Here is a 14478-nt window from a genome sequence, read left to right on the forward strand (position 1 = left end):
AATCTCAAAGCAACACACTGGAAGTTGTCTGAAAGTGACAAATCATTTGCATGAGTAAGTGTGTTATATTTAATATTTCAGATTCTTTAAATATATGAGTTAGGGCACAGGATGTGGTCTGGAACTGGAACAGCCACCTGCTCTCTCTAATTGGCAATGTCAAGAAATTGTGCCTTAGCAAAGCATCCAGCTGTGAAGGCTATTATTGGTAAGTGGCGCTGGCTGGCAGCATGTACGACAAAGCCAGTGGTCATAGAAAGGCTTCAGGATTCTCCATTCCACTTTTGGTCTCCATGGAAACAAGGACAGGAACATTGAGATCACAGGGGAAGAAAAAAAACATGTGTCATGCTACTGGCATCTCAGACCTCTATGCAGATGTTCTAACGCCCCCTGGAATTAAAGTGTTGTTTATTTGATTCAAAGAATAGGCCATCTCTGTGCACACCTGATGCACTTCCACTGCTCGCTGCTTGTGTACAAGCCTAAAGCCAGACAGAAAAAATATGCGAGACACAGCTGCGTCTGGCTTATTTGACTACATTAGGGCTGTGCTGCTAGTCATTTTAATCCATTATTAAGCCACACAGATTCCCCTTAAAAGGTTGCTTCATGTTATTGCTGGTTTATGCACATTTTGGCCTCAGCTGAGAAAAAATACATTTGATTTCTCAAATGTTATTTAGCTCCAAAACAGGATATAAAAAGTAGGGGGGTGACCCATGTATAAGCACATTTGTGCAATCTATAAACTGCTTTCAACACGCAACAATTATTTGCCAAACTTTGCAAAGAAAAAGCGGGAAATGCCTATTGCTGTCAAGTATTTGCTGGTATGCGGGAACAAAGCACCAGGCGCTTTAAATGACAATGCACAAGATTAAAATATGCAGCGTTGATATTTTTTAAGCAAACAGGCTGTGATGCTGACACCTCATTTGTATACCTCATGTTTTAACAGTCGCTTATTTGTTTGGTTTGGAGCTTAATTTATTGTTACCATTGACCGTTTACTGAGAGCAGTGACTTTGGCAACTGGGAACAGAGGACAAAGTTTAACTGGATGACCCCGGCAGAGGAGATGAGCAGCTCAGACAGCAGCACAGACGGAGGGAGACTGAGAGGGGTGTTTCCCAGGAAACATCATTCCCTGCACCTGCTGTATTTGAAAACCAACATAAGGTAACCAAACTGTAGAAACATTTGCATACTTGCAGGCCAGATGGACAGATATTTTCCCGAATCACTCACACCACAAACGCACACACACAGAACTCCTCATAACACAAACATGCAAGCACATACACACACACACACACACACACATAGTGATGCCCAGACACAAACAGAACATTTCAACAGTGATCTGTCTGTTTTACATTCTGTTTCCAGCCTCTACTCTCTCACTTCTTCCAGGCCTTGTCATTAGTAAGGGAGTGATGGGTTCTTTGAAGCTGAATCAATGTGTGTGTGTGTGTGTGTGTGTGTGTGTGTGTGTGTGTGTGTGTGTGTGTGTGTGTTCCAAGTCGAAATTCTTCCCTCCTTCAGGTTTTCACAGTTCCTTTTTGTCACTCTGAGGCAGCTGTGAGAAAATGACAGGAAAGGGGGAAGCTGAAGAGAAGACTGAAGACAGTGAGAGAAAGAGAAAGAGAGAGAGTGAGTTTTACGATGAGAGTCCGCGGGTGTGAGGAGAAAAGAGGTCACATGTTTTATTGCACTGAGCCAGAGGGCGTGAAAGCCTGAAAGTGAAAGGTTTCTTCGGCTTTCAGGGCGGAAGAAAATGGACGATGGATGGATGAACAGGTAGATGGAGAAATTGACTGACGGAAGTCGGTACATCGTCAGAAATAGAGACTAGCCTACAGATGTCGTTGTTCAAATTCACTGTACAAGAAAGTGTCAGACCCTGTGATTTTACCCAAATGTTTTTGGACTAAGGTTTCAAAGCTTTACATTTGGCAGTGGCCTTTTCCTTTTGTTCAGATACGTACATGACCATTTTGGGAGGAGAGACTGAAAAACCAAGAGGCTAATTTAGCTAAGTCGACACCAACAAGACAGCTAGCCACATCCCCTATCACTTACAGTGGTCATGCCCTTATCAATGCATACGCCAAAGCCTTAATCTTATTTAATTACCAATTCATTGGGTTCATTCTGCTGCTCTTTAAATTCAAACCTAAAGCCAGAATGAGTCTGTTGGTTGTCCATTTACATTTGACCATTCCTCTCAATGAATGACAAGCAGGGCAGCAATGGTAAGGAAACTCTAAAGTGGATGAATAGAGTTAGGGTCAATGAAGCAGTGTTAAAGATTTGAATTTTTCTGTTTTGAGTGCTTCTTTGTAACTAAATGCAAATGAACAAAATTACTTTGAAACAACCCTTCCAGGGACACAGTCTTTGATCCCAGCCAAAACTAAGCTCCACTTGATACAGTGCCCACAATGCATTTATTTCTCCCTTGAGGGGTTGGGAGATGGACATAGTTAAATTTGTTGTTAACATGCTTTGTCCCAAGTCCTTTGGACTATGTTTGGCTAGGTTCTACTTATGAGTGGCTACATATTGACTTTCAGATACTAAATACAGTATAACAGCCGTGGGTGGGTTCTGAAATAGCCACAGTGATTAAAACGATGGTTCTATCGTTTGTTTGAGTTCATGGTGGACATGTATGTTTTCTCAGTAAACTTCCACTTGTTAAAGCGATTTAGACAACAATAACATCACAGAAAAAGCTAATATTCATGTCTGGAGGCACAAGCTGTTATCGAACCAAACGTCTTAAGTTCATTTTGTAGGTCTTCAGAAGTAAAAGCAGATGAGAAGTCTACCTCATCACATTTTCTTTCAGACAACCCAATGAGTTTGGTTTAGGCTATTTGACGGCGCGCATTTTCTCTTTCTATCTGCTCCTAACACTAACACACTTACTCACTTCCTAATCATTCCCCTTTGAAATGTTAAGGTTATGAGGTGCATTTTTAAATGGTGCTGTCTAATACAGATTATTGCAGCTTGGCAGCTCCAATTAGCTGGTATTATAGATGGAATAATAAGGTAAAGCCCAGCTGTAAAACTTCATTCCTCATATCCAATCTCATCCGAGATGACACAGGAGAAAATCCCCTCTGAGTTTCATCTAAAACCCTCTTCAAAAGAGCTAATCTAACTACTAAGTCAGATGGGTATTTCATTCAAGAGAGCTACCAAAAAGGGCATCTCTCTGTCTTGGCCTCAAATGCCTCTTTGCTTCTTATTTGCTGTGATTTATCCGACCCAAACAGTCAAACCGCTGTGGAGTGTAAACCAAGTTAGCTGCTGATTATTGAAGTGGAGCAGATGTCACGTTAACTACATTTCCCTCCATCCAAAGCACTGTCAGCCACATCTCTTCAGCTCTCAGCACATTACCCAGTCACAGGCATACTGTATGTAGGGTCAATACTAATGCTGTCTCTATCCCATTCTCACTGTGACTGTGCTGGTAAGGCAGACAATTAGCTGCCAGTTTCAGTTCAGGGAATATTTTCTCTGAAACATTAGAAGTTTTAGCATACACTGACAAACGGGTGCAGGGCCATTAGGACAATCACGCTAATTACAAAACTATCTTGGTTTTCGAGTTATTGAATTTATTACCAGATTACAAGTTAAACAGCAGATTAAGATCTGCTGCCTTGGTACAGGTTTGAACACTTATCACAATATCTAAGTTCACTGATAGATTGTATACAGATCATTCAAACACTTTAAAGGTTTCAGCAGACAGCACCCTCGACAGGACGTCTTAAACTTCAGGTTTTTCATCGAGGGATGGAGTCAAAGAGCAGAATGATAATCAAGACAAGTAAATGATTGAGCGAGCAAACACAGACACAGACACACAGACACAGACACAGACACAGACACACACACACACACACACACACAATGTCACAATAACCAATGATATTAAATTGATTCGTGCCTTCACTTGACTGCTCAACAAACTCTTTATGATAGAATAACAAAACTCCATGTCAAGGAGAATCATCTATCGACAATCATGTGTTCCAAAGGGCTCAAGAGGTTTGACATGAGGGATGAATAACATGATAACATACAACCTGACCCGGGTTTTTCAAGGATGTTGCTCACCTGTGGGTATCAGATATTTTACATTTGGCGCTCGACTGTACAATTGTACATCCTGTCCCTGTCTTTGTTTCTGCGCTTCTCACATGCTTCTGTTAAAAAAAAAAATTAAAAAAAAAAAAAAAAAACACTCACAAAAGTCATGACGGATAACATTATCCCTCACAGCCATGATGAAACATAGATCTTTTCTGAACAACCCAACCCCTCTCCGGACCAGCGAGGAGGATGTCTCCATTGTTTAATGACACTGAGGGAGGAAATGGTTTCTCTTTGTTCCTTTACAACTCCATTACTGTGTCCAGTTCTGCACGGAGCTGACAAGACCACATCATTTACTAATTTTGACTCAAATGTGTGTTTTTGGCACTGATTTTCATCTTCCCACTCACTTTTATATAACAGCCTCCTCTGCGACTGTATGAAAGAGGACAGTGATTTATTTATTTTTTTGGTTTAATGTTCGAGGACTAAAGATAATGGTGTGGTAATGTAGTCACCAAACGCAGCAACATCAGTTTTGTGTTTTTATTCGTCAGCTTCATCCATCTTTCTTTTGAACATAGTTGTTTCTGTCATTCCTGGAGGTTATATTTAATACTGGGGCTGTGCACGTTGTTACATTTCCTCTTATTGCTGAAGAAGTGTTTGACTTCCATTGTGCTGTGTAATTGATGATGGATGAAGCAATCATATAGAGTTCCAAGCTGGTAAATTATAGCTTGGTTGATCCTCAGTGGCTAAACTAGGCCATCTGGGATGAGCTATAACTATGAAAGCATACTGGTCCATGTTGGACGAGACAGCGATGAGATCTTAGCAGTGATTTATTCATGTCACAAGTGGGTGAAGAAGACTCAGCCTTCCTCTCTAGGAGGCAGCTGCAGAGAAAGCTCTCCCTCAGCTCCCTCTATATCCCAGACACCATCCTCACATCCTCCCTGCTGAGTCCCAGCATACTGCCCACATGCCCCCTCCTTCCTTTCATTTTTTTTTACCCACTCATATTAATTAATTCAAATCACCCAGAGTCCAGAGCAATTCATTTTCACTCCCCCACCTGATAACTGAGAGAAGACTATTTTAATTCATGGTTACATAAAAGAATGAGGGTTGTTTTTTGTTTTTTTTTTCTGTAACATTTTAAATCAGATGATTAAAACCTAAACTTAAAGGCATATTTTAAAAGCAGTTAATTTCAAAGTACATTTCACCTTTGAATCTTTTTTTGCAACATTCATGCCTGAGAGATTGTAGAGGAGGTTTCCACTACTCACATGTTTTTAACATACCGGTAATTATCAGCTACCACCTGCAGCTGGCTAACCCAGCTTAGCATTAAGACTGGAAGAATTTCTCTTTTTGCAGTGTGCCACCTGATCGCTCGGGGCCGGCACCCTTCAGAATGTTAAGAGTCACTTGGCTCCTCCTTTCAGGCCCAGTAAGACACACCCAATGATAGAATCTTTTTTTTTTTTTTAAAACATGATTTAACCTTTTTCAGTCTCTCGTTGTTTTTCGTAGAGACTTCGTCGGTTCAGTTTATAAAGCCAATAGCAGTGGCCTTAGAGGGTTGCGTCTATACTGAATCTGGAGTTCCAAAATATATCTAATGTTGTTCCAAACCTGTCCAAAATCTTCTGACATTTAAAAATCAAAAGTCATTTTTCAAGAGGTAGCATTTTTTCCATTGAGTTTTGACAACAAATCTGCAGTAGGTTATTTAAAAGAATGAGCCTATCTAAATGTGCATTTTTATTACTAGCTCAGTCATGTATCCACAGCATTGTTGCAATGTTTGAAAGGCAGCTGATGACAGAACGAGCTCTGCATCACCTTTTGTTTCATTAAAAAACACAAACGCACATATGCGCTCTCTCTCTCTCTCTCTCACACACACACACACACACATTCATGTCCAGAGGGTATATCATTAGCAGACTCACACCTTCACAGCTGGAGGTTGTCACATTGTGTGTGTATTGTCACTGACCACAGGGCAGGAGACACCCTGTAACTGTTAAAAGAAACCCATGCACACCAATCAGCCTTCTGCAAAGTCACATGGGGCAAAGCTTAACTCATAGTCGCACACACACACACACACACACACACACACACACACACACACACACACACACACACACACACACACACACACACACACACACACACACCAAGCTATCTCGATTCAACATCCACATGGCTCATCTAAGCCTCAAGCTGCTTTCATGCCTCAGTTTTTTTTGCAAGGCTATAAACACGGTGTTTCTATAACAATGGCAACTGTGGATATAGCTCTCTGCACTCCACAATGATCAGACATTATTTCAGCCGACACCGAGTGGCTACGTGGTGACATGTGTCCATCCACTCCAAACTTTCCTCAAAACAAAACTCTTCCAGAGAAAATGTCGATGTCATTCCGTGACGTCTGAGTATTCAAAACTTTTCAAACATGATAATCTGATTGTCAACCTTCACAGACAGAGCCGAGTACTCCCACGTACCAATGTGATGTGCCAACTGTCTGTCAACACAGCTGCTCAGGAATTAATGTTCGAGAGCATCAACAAAAGCATATATCAACTTCACTCAAATCTCTGCGGAATGATGTCATCTGACAACTATGAACACAAGACGTCAACAACAACAAGACCTTTATTCTGAAATATAGATGAACCCCAATATTTTCTTCTCCAGTGGCATCCAGTGTTTTTATAATATGAGACATTACCTAAACTGTTGTTTGAGTGAGTGGACATCATAGGTGGAGGTTTTCAGTCTAACAGTAATAACAATAATGTATGAAGTGTTTTGCTGAGCGAAGAAGGTGTTTGAAAGTATGACAAAGCACATGTAGCCGCTGCTCATTAAAGGCAATGATGTGGAGAATGAAAGGGCTGTTTTCCAGATGGCAGAGAATGCATTAAATGCTACTTTTAAGGTTCTCGACATGGTAATAAAGACTGAAAATGTCCCCTCATAAATGATTTAAGTGTTTGTTTTGGCATTAGACAAAGTGTCTGACAAATGGAGGGCATGATAAATTGAGAGAAGCCGGCACATTTTACACCATCCCAGAGGAGAATGCATTGTCATCAAACTCCAAACCATATTGGCCTGTCTGCAATTCAAATTGAGTTACCAATATCAATAAGAAGCGAATCCCATCTGCCTGGCTCCTTAGTACCGTCGCTCAGAGAAAAGCAGAGAGAAAGGCAGAGACTGTTCCAAAAAAAAAAAAAAAAAAAAAAAAAAAACGAGGTTAACACTTTTTGTTCTTACAGAGAAAAACTGGACAAATGTCACAGTTTGACTCCAGCAGGAAGAGTTGGTTCCTTGTGTTACATAAAACTGTGATATAGAAATCTGTAGCTGTCACTGGATCTCCTGCTTGCCTGTAGGGGTTTATTTTAGGTGCACATGTGAGCGTTTACTCCGTTACATCCTGATGCTCGTCCGCTTCTCGTCCTACTTGTTCCCTCTGCTCAACATTTCAGACCTCTGACTCTACGCTTCACTCTCCTGAACACAATATGTGATTCTTCATGTCTCTTGTCCATCATCATCATCATCTTCTGCCTTGGCTCCTATCTTCTTATTCCTCTTCCCCCGCTTTGAGTGCACAGAGTCTGGTTAAGGTGATGTAGCCTGAGCTTCCACTACGCTGCTGCCATGGCTGAACTGAAATCTAAAAAGGGGAGCGTTTAACATGGGTCTCCCAACTGGTGTGACTACCTGCCAGCCTCTTATCTGTACTGTTACAGAAGACCCACTGAAAGAGATGCTCGGTAACGTAAAAAAAATGCAGACAGTCTGGGAAAAATGTGAAACTTGAAACATATAAATAAGCTCAGCATAACTTTGAAAAACTGAAAATCAACCATTACAATCCTGATAACAATCAAGTTTGCTTATTTATTTGCCTATAAAAAAAAGGATCTGACTGATCATTTCGGTGAAATGATCAGTGACATGAAATGCGTTTTGTTTACCAACTATTGTCCCACTTGCAAATAAAGAAAATCAGAGACAGTATTAAAATTCCATGCTGGTCCTTCCCCAAATTTCAGAGCCGACTGAGGAAAAAGCTGCTGGGAGCAACGGCCAACCTGTACGAGCTTCTGGTTCAACAAGCAGTTTGCAATAAAGAAATTCCATCCATGACTTCCTTTTCCATGCCCTGCCTTTGATATCAGTCCATCCAGCAACTATAGTTGTAAGAATCTTTTTGGAATCACATGTTCATGAAACATAATAGAAAAAAAAAATTCAAAGTGAATTATGAGCGACCGTTTGTTAGCATCCACATAAAAAAAACTCACTGCTTTGTAGAGCATACTGTATCTCCAGGATGTATCCCTTGCGACGTTTTCCAGTAAACGTTTTAAAGAATAGTAGTACCAGCCTGCCTACTCTGTAAAGAATCACTTCTGTAGAAGAATCAGCAGAAGAGAATTCTGTTCTGCTAAGAAAATAAGCTTTAATTCCACTGTGGCTGTATTCCTGACTTTATATCGTACGACATCTTCACATCAATCAACACAGTAGACGCCCGGTACAGTCAGTGAGGCAACCCTGTTTCCTCCTTTGCAGTTAATTAAAATGTGTTGAGCAAGTTGTTGTAATTAAAAACAGCACTGGGTGTTGTGTCTGTGGCATTGCACAAATCCCTGTAGGCCACTGGTCTGAAATCTGAAAATGAAATCTCGACTGTTTTCACCCACCATAGCTTTCTGTGTGCAGTTATTGTGAGTGAACACAATCAGCATGCACATCGATCACGATCGACAGGAATTCACATCACAGGAGTTAGAGTGGGAATAGTGTGATCTTTGTCAGTACTCAGACATGGTTGTTTTCCAACATCATGACCCCAGCCTTAATAACAAAGTAGACATCTATTTCTGTCAAGAGTCACCATGAAAAGTAAGGACTACAAATGAACCAGGGATTTTAATCTCTTGGGTGTTTTTTTTTTTGGGGTCATATTCTTCCAAGCTGTAGTAAAGCCACTGCTGTTAAATAATTGAGGAATGAGTGGAGACAACGCTGCAGTCACAACAAGGTCAGCAGACAACACAGCGAGCATAAACCACCGTTATTGCTTTCTGTAGCTTTTGTTATCGTGCTCTACAGTTGCCATGGAGACACAGAACCAGGAGAGGCTTAAGGAGGATCCCAAACTTGATAAAAAGGGTTTTCTAAATCTGACAGTGGAACTCTCTATTGCTGCCTCTAGTTTTCCATTAATGCCTTGTGGCAGCGTTTTGAAGAAGGATGGGAGAGGAAAAGAGGAGAAGAAGAAGAGGAGGAGGAATGGAGAGGACATAACAGAGCGAGATGTAAAAGAGCTTTTCTGGACGGGGCTGTGGGAAACGGAAGAGGCTGCATGCAGCAACGGCTGCCAGCAGAGAGAAATACCAGTGTGCTGGATATGAAGGCACACAATATTACACTGAAGAGATCTGAAAGCAGCTCCAGTCTGGGTCACCAAGAAGAAAATGCTTTATTTGCATTGAAATGGGTAGCAGTCACTGACTTTTTTTCTGATAAAATCACCATTTTTAGATGGTTCTTGATTGTAAGGACATAAATCAGCGCTCTGGAATTGAAGCACGACTGGCCTTTTTAAATAAAGATCTGGTTATTATGTGTTTAAAAGACAGGCACTCTGATACCATAGCTCTAGCTGTTTCTTACACGGAGAGAAACTCATTTTAAATTGCGCTGAGCTCTCACTGGTATCGATTCATCCCTGCCAACCAAACATAAAAAAAAAACTCACGAGGCATTTCTTCAGATTGCTTTGCTTTTGTTGATGAAAGAAGCGAGGAGAGGTTTGCAGAGGGATGGATAGAGAGAGTGAAGAGTGACAAGACCTTATTAAGCCTTTTTTTGGTTGATTGGGTCGGGTTCAACAGCCTGCTATCTGAAGTCTCTGTGAGCAAGAACTGTATTCTTGTTTTTGTGCTGAAGCTCGCCGGAGCATAAAAATGCATGTTTGACGACAACAACAGCTGCCTCAGGTTTGAATACAGAAAGCTCAGTTGTGATTAAACAAGAAACGCCATTAGCAAATCAGTCACGGAACAGGACAGTCAGTGAGGGAAGCAGCCAGACACACGTTCATGCAGGAAGGTATGGTGACGCCTGAAAAAGTTGTAAAACATGTTGCGCTTTGAGAGGCGAGAAACTTTGTAGCTTTTCTGGAAAGGGAGACTTGTGAAAAGACGGCCATTGGTAAAAGAAGGATGAATCTTAATCATTTTAGTGTTGAGACGAAGGACAGAGTCCGGAAGGCTCTCTCCAAGAGCAATGAATCCTCATCACAAAATGTGTACTGAATCAAAAGCGACAGATTAAAATAACATCAGGAGGGGCATGATGAATCCATGACTAACTTCCAAGTCTCCACACACCTGGCCGACTGCTGTATAATGTGGTCCTGGAAGTCAAATCGTCAAATTTGAAACTCCAATAAAGCATTCAGAATAAAAACGACCCTCTGTTATTGTTATGTGGCATTAAGAGCAAGCCTTGTGTCGTGTGAGAAATCCAATTGAATGTACACTTTGGGTAAACAAATGTGTGGATGTGTGTGTGTTTTGAGGGGAGAGCTTGTCAAATCTGACAATTTGACAAGCTCCTCTGATGAAGCTTGGTGGCACCCTTAAACCTCCCCTACAGCAGTTTGGAGATCAAGGAAAAGCTCCGACGTGAGAAAGAAGCACTCCTCCACACCCGCAGCTCTCCGTCCATCTCCTCCTCTGTCACTCCAAAGATCACACCTCATCCGCCCCTTTTCTACTTCACCTCCTTCTCCCCCCCCCCACCCCCTCCTTCATATCCCTCCTTCCCCTGGCTCCGCTTCCTCTTTTCCACCACACATCCCTCTCTCCCTTGCCTTCCTCTGTGGAAATAAGAGGAACAGAGACAGTTCATCTGCGAGTGATGGAACTCTGACAGGCTGATCTCTCTGCCCTTTTCCCTGGGGCGTGCAGCTGTGCCTGGGCTCTGAGATGCCTTCCTCCCAGAACACACATCCACACGGAGAGAGGGCAGGAATACACCCACCCACACACACACACACATGCATGCATACATTTATAGAGCTGCTCAGGGAACACACATGTGCTCTTACTCACACCTCCACAGTCCATCTGATACAGCAAACGTGCATGTGTGTGCGCGTGCCGCTTTATATAAGTCATCACATTTCTGAGCTGCGTTAAGGACAGGCAGCAGACACGAGGGAAGTCAGGTGGTTGGTGTGATGGGGAATCACAGGTTTAAGAGTTTTTCTGGCTTTATACCAACATCAATATTCAGGTTCTATTGATTTTTCTGGAGTTTTATGTGTGAGTGCTGCTGCAAAAGGTCACGGAACAAGCTTGGCATTTTCTTAAAAACAACTTTAAAAGAGTTAAATGTACTTTTACAGTGAATTTTAACCAGTGCTGATATTTGAAAAATCTTTTTTTACGTGTGTAATATTGATTTTAAATCATGATTTACAGACTATTAATGGTAGGGACGCATTTGAGTCTTCCCATTCTGATGCATTTGCGAAACCTTTGACTACTTGTTGATTTTGAAAAAGCTGGACTATAGTATAAAGTGCCCTATGTGGCATGATAAAAGGTCTAGTTTTGACTAATCAACACTTAGAATATGAGATAAATATTTTTCGTTTAATAAACAGACAACACATTTCCTCTCATTAATGAAGATTAAATCAATGGGATTATTTTTCTTAAATATCACCTAAATCACAGATGTTCAAAACAGCACTGTTAAGCAGAGTACTGTATTTACTGTAATTCCCCCTAAAGCAAACGCATATCTTCCTTCTCTCCCAAAGAGCCCATACAGCATAACCACCAACCCCTCTTAAGGATTTCTGCTGTGCCAAGTCCATTAGCCTAATCTGAAAAACAAAAGCAGCACTTCGTTTGCTCTCTCCGAGTCTCTCCCCACTTGTACACTCACAGAAACCCACACTCACACACTGCACATCTTCCATCAGCACATTCACCACTGGCCTGCTGTTATCTGGGGGATGTGATGTGCCATTTCTCTTTGAACGCACTGTCACAGAACGGCTTATTTCCCCAGTCCTCCAGACGCTGGGCTCTCTGTCTCTGGCAGGGTTTTTCCATCCAAGACAAAGAACAGCGCTGCCCGAGCATTGCTGCCTGACTGTTTCATTATGAGCAAGACAACAGAGGCGAAACAAAAGAGACATGTATACAGTCCAGTGAAGAAGAAGTGGAAGGATGGGCAGAAATGGGCTGAAGTCATCAGACTTTTTGATTTTTCTTTCTTCATTTCTGCTGATATCACCAGAGTAAAGTTTAGAAGTTAATTTGGCCAACAGCTGTGTTTGCACTCTATCAAAAGAAAACAGCAAGAAAACAGCAACAAGTGAGCGATCTGTGGACTGTCAGCAGCAAACCTATACTGGCTCTATCCGCAGCACTTACTTGTTTATCATAGAGTTGTATTGTTTCAGTGATAGTGTGTTCACCAGCTGCCTCTATCCACCATCATTATTGACAAAACAGAAACCTCTGTTAAGGCCTTTCCTACAGAAACACCCTCAATCCTTACACAACCATCTCAAGTTTAAACATACAGCACATCTCAGAGTTAAGGAGGAGTTATTTTAGGAATATATAAACCTGGAAGAAAAAAAAACTGGAGATGACAGCGTTGTAAGCATCTCTTATGTAACAATGTGTTTACTTTGCTGGGGAGATTTTTTTTTTTTTTTAATGAAAAGCCAAAAATGTGGGGGAAAAGAAACATTTATGCGTTTCTGTCTGTTATCTCACATTTTCAATTACATTTACAAATCCATTAGTAATCTTAAAACTCCTTTATCTCAGTTGTCTGTTAACAGTGTTGTTCATAGAACGATTTATGTCACTGTTCATATAAGCATTTCTCAGTATAAGTATTTCAACATGAGCTGTGGTTTATATCACGCAGGCATATTTTTCTGTGTGAGAAAAAAAAAATCTAATTCCAATTGAAGCATCCAAACTAACGACGCTAAAATCTGTTCAAGAATAGAAAACCAAGTGTCCAGTGAAGAGCAGGTATATGCTTTGCTGACGCAGTGATTTGATTATTTTCTGACTTGACAGCACCTCCTGTTTGGTGGGATTAGGTGCAGCTATTGAGTGTTTGTGTGTCTGCGTGTTATGTAAACCTCATTATCTCTATCACTACATTGAATTCTTATCATTAAGCCTCTCTGAGATCATTTGGAGTAACATCAAAGTGCTCCGCAGACTCCAAATACACACATGTAAACACTGATGGACATAAACACGCACTAAAAGGCAAATACAACATCATGTTTGGTGCTGATTTACGACCGGGGACAAGTCTGGACCTTGCGTACCCCCCCTCCCCCCCCACCTTTCACCCCCCCCTTCACAGCAGCTGCCCCATGAAAAATATATTTCTGTTCTGTCCAAGTTCACCAGTACACCCCCTCTCTCCACACACACACACACACACATTTCTTCTCTCTCACTCTCTCTCTCACTCACTCTCTCTCACTCACTCTCACTCACTCTCGACATCTTTCGCTCAGAACAGAAACTAGTTGCCATGGCGACCATCATTAACACATCTGGCATAGTTATCTAGCACACACATGAACAGAGAGAAAAGCAAACATGGACCAAGCCACATACACAAAAAAAACCAAACGACATCCATATGTTTAAAAAAAAAGAAAAAAAAAAGCATTAATATGCATCATTTAGTTTGTGCTGTTTTTAGTTTCATGGCTGCCGTCTGGAGCTTGTGTGGGAGAGATAACGGGCTGAGGCTTGTTGGGGAAAATACATCAACAGAGAACTTTGAGCCTCAGTGATAATCCTATTGGTGAATTTAACCCAACCTCTATTATCTAAATCCTCTGGGAAATGAAGTTGATGTTGAGAACAATTGAACTTTCATGACATTGAAATCATCTTTTCTTTTTTTCTCTCTTCATTTCTTACATAAATAGATTTTTTTTCATGAAACAATTAATTTGGTTGATTATAAGTTCTGCCCATTAACAGCTCAAGAATCCTTCTGCCCGTCCTTTCTGATGAATGCTGCGGAGAAAGCGTTTAAATGGACACATGTATGTAGTGTAATCAATTGTTGAGTATATGTTCTTTTATTCACTAAAAACACAGACAATATTGGAAATCTGACGGTCCTGTTGGCTTCCTTTTACATATTTTGGTAACTTAGGACAAACTGCTGTCATAAATTTAAACTTCTGCAAATCCTGTCTCACGGCTCATACAATACAAGAAAAAACTC

The sequence above is a fragment of the Symphodus melops genome (assembly GCF_947650265.1).
Source record: "Symphodus melops genome assembly, chromosome: 15".
Taxonomy (NCBI): domain Eukaryota; kingdom Metazoa; phylum Chordata; class Actinopteri; order Labriformes; family Labridae; genus Symphodus; species Symphodus melops.